A 3,401-nucleotide genomic window follows, 5' to 3' on the forward strand; every position below is an offset into this window, starting at 1 on the left:
CTCCCTCATGGTGCAAAGGTCAACTCTGAAGTGTACTGTGCTACCCTCAGAAAATTGAAGAAAGTACTTCAGAGCATGCAATAAAAAAAAAAATGCAAACAGTATTCTCCTTGATAATTTGTATTTTGGCTGGAGCCACAGTGACGGTAAATTTTTTGAATAATGCTGCCACCATTTAACCGTAATAATTTTTATTTCATTGCTATACAATCCGGGCCTTAGGCCATTCTCAAGTACAAAATGTTATTTGACACAGAAATACGTTCTTGTACTTGAGAATGGGCTAAGGCCGATATCTGGATCGTATAACACTCCGTCTTGAGGCCAAGAGTGGCCTACCGGAACCATCCGACCGCCGTGTCATCCTCAGTGGAGGATGCGGATAGGAGGGGCGTGAGGTCAGCACACTGCTCTCCCGGTCGTTATGATGGTATTCTTGACCGAAGCCGCTGCTATTCGGTCGAGTAGCTCCTCAATTGGCATCGCGAGGCAGAGTGCACCCCGAAAAATGACAACAGCGCATGGCGGCCTGGATGGTCACCCATCCAAGTGCGGAACACGCCCGACAGCGCTTAACTTCAGTGATCTCACGGGAACCGGTGTAACCACTGTGGAAAGGCCGTTGCCCTGGATCTTATAACAATAAAATAAAAATTATTATAGTGAAACGGCGGAAGCATAATTAAAAAAGAACTTTTTCTTCTCCATGACAATGCATGGTCACACAGAAGTCTGTGCACGCGAGAGAGCTCGCAAAACTTCACTGGATTGTTCTTCCTCATCCACCCTGCAGCCTGGATCTCGCACCTTCCGGGTTGCATGTGTTTGGCCCAATGAAGGATGCACTGAGGGGGAAGCTGTACGTGGATAATGAGGACGTTACTGATGCAGCAATGCATTGGCTCCGACGTCGAAAAACAGAGTGATATCATGCCGGCATACAGTCCCCCCAGTAAGGTGGCGCATTGAACGGAGATTATGTTGAAAAACAGGGATCTGAAAGCTATAAGTATGGCTAACGAAATCTGCCTGTTCATTTAACACAGATTCAGGCTTTGTGATTTTGGGGAGGTTTGGTTCCAGCTGTTACAAGTTAGGGTCTTACCATTGGCTCCATTGTATAGTACTACCGAATTGCATTCTGTTCTCTTGATAATGTGTTTGGTTTCTATCATATGCTGTGAAAGAACTGATTTTCGAAAGTGGTTGAGTGTGAAAGAATTTATGTCTTCTAGGAAATGGGTTTTGAAATTTCGGTCTGCTTTCCCCACATAGTAGGAGGACAACTGGGGAATGATACTTTATACACTCCACTGCTGTTGAATTTTTGGTTATCTGTTTTTATGTTGTGGGTGAGTTTAATTTAAATTATTATTAGTGAATAATGCAATTATTACATTCTTTCTTTACGTTAGCAGTTTTTTTGTGATATGGGGCCTACGTATGTGATACTAGCAAATAATTTCTCTTCTTTCTTAGTGTGGTAATTTTTGTCTTATTTTTGTGTGTCTCCATTATCAATTGTTTTGGCTTTGTAGCCATTGTTTATGGCAATACTTTTTACTGTGGCCAATTTTTTCCTAATCCTATTTTCTTCTAAGAGAAGTGAGTGTGCTATGAGTGGCATGGAGCTAAAGGCAGTGTGTTTGTATGCAGTGGGATGGCATGATGCACTGTCGTTATATCTGCTTTCTGTGTAAGCTGAACTTACGTTTTTGTTGGAGATTGGTGATTCTCAGATTCAGGGAATTTATGGTGTGGTTGTCCTCATGTCGTACAGCGACTTTTATGTTTTTGTGGAATTCATGGCGTAATTTAATAAAACACTAAAAAATTGTGACTGAATACAGTCACGTTCACAGGTGCAAAATGTGGATAAAGTTACCCCGTATAATACCAGATGGAGCACGAAAATACGGCCCGTGTACTAGACTGCTCATTGTGGCACGCCAATTGTCATCTATTTTTTCGAAGCTGTTGCGGCTATGTTTTGTTTTGTCATTAGTACTGACGCAGTACGAAAGCCTTTGCGACTTGATTAAGAGGCGAGAATTGAATACACACACCAAACAAGTTTTGCATCACACCGGTTCCCAGAACTCCTGAAGATCAGCAGATGCATAGTGACGGTGGTTCGAGATGAGCAGTAGACACCTGCTCCTCACGAAGGACATAGTGCACCAGACTGCAGCAATCTTGCCCTTAGATCGGCGCCGGCAGAAGTTGTGGCGCGGCATCTCGGAGCGTTGTTTGCGCCCCTACCCCCACCCGTACCCTCACCACTTCTCCAGCCCCTACCGGCGCCGGTTATTATGAGCGCTCGCAACCGCCCGCCACCACCACCACCACCAGTAGCGCAAGCAGCAGCAGCGGCAGCCGCCTCGTCGCCAATATTTGCCGGGCCGGATCTCCTCCGAGAGGCCCTCGACGGGGCAGCCCGTGGTGTTGACTGTGCTCTCGACGCGCGGAATAATCCCCCGGTTTGCTCACAGCTAAAACAACGCAAGCCGCTGCCGCCGCCGCGCGCACTCACGTGTCTATGCGCGTCTCGCAGCTGGTGCCCCGCCTAATGGCACACACTAACTTCCCCTACTGCCCCGTCATACGATTCTCAGCCGTCATCGCCTAGCGATGTCCAGCTGTAGTTAAGGCAGTGGATTCCTCTTTATGATGAACGAGGTTCAAATCCCAGTCCAAGCATCCTAGTTCCAGTTTCGCATAGGTTTCTTATGTTCTTAACGGACAGAAACCTTCAGAAGTAAAGGGAACCTTTGTCGTTCTGCAGAGGTATTTTATAGGACTGTTACTTTTCACGACATGCACGGGATGTCCCGCCGGGGGGGGGGGGGGGGGGAGGGGGAAGGGTGAGGGGGAATATGACAGGAAAGACCGTTCGAAGCAAATAAGTTCACAATTTTATGAAATAACATATACTGCAGCAGTCACTTGTGACTTTTATTAGGACGAAGTGTTTCGGCAGCATGGTGTCATCATCAGGTTCATTTTCAGTTACTTTACGCAGCAGCTCCAGATATGTATGTAATCCTTTGGACTTCATGCGTAATAAATGTCTTTCAATTACATGATAAATTTTACATACGTTTTCAAGTCCTGTCTTCCATGCAGTATCGTCGTTCCTGTTGCTCTTTATTTGTTATTAATTATACACTACTGACCATTAAAATTTCTACACCAAGAAGAAATGCAGTTGATAAACGGGTATTCATTGGACAAATACATTATACTACAAATGACATGTGATTACATTTTCACGCAATTTGGATGCATAGATTCTGAGAAATCAGTACCCAGAACAACCACCTCTGGCCGTAATAACGGCCTTGATACGCCTGGGCATTGAGTCAAACAGAGCTTGGACGGCGTGTATAGGTACAGCTGCC

The 3,401-nt window shown here is 45.5% G+C and overlaps 1 pseudogene; it reads right to left on the reverse strand.

The window, feature by feature from the left end:
• Positions 1-509: 509 nt before the first annotated feature.
• LOC124709473 lies at positions 510-627 on the reverse strand (annotated as a pseudogene).
• Between the last annotated feature and the right edge of the window lie 2,774 nt (positions 628-3,401).

The sequence above is a fragment of the Schistocerca piceifrons genome, chromosome 7, assembly GCF_021461385.2.
Source record: "Schistocerca piceifrons isolate TAMUIC-IGC-003096 chromosome 7, iqSchPice1.1, whole genome shotgun sequence".
NCBI lineage: Eukaryota > Metazoa > Arthropoda > Insecta > Orthoptera > Acrididae > Schistocerca > Schistocerca piceifrons.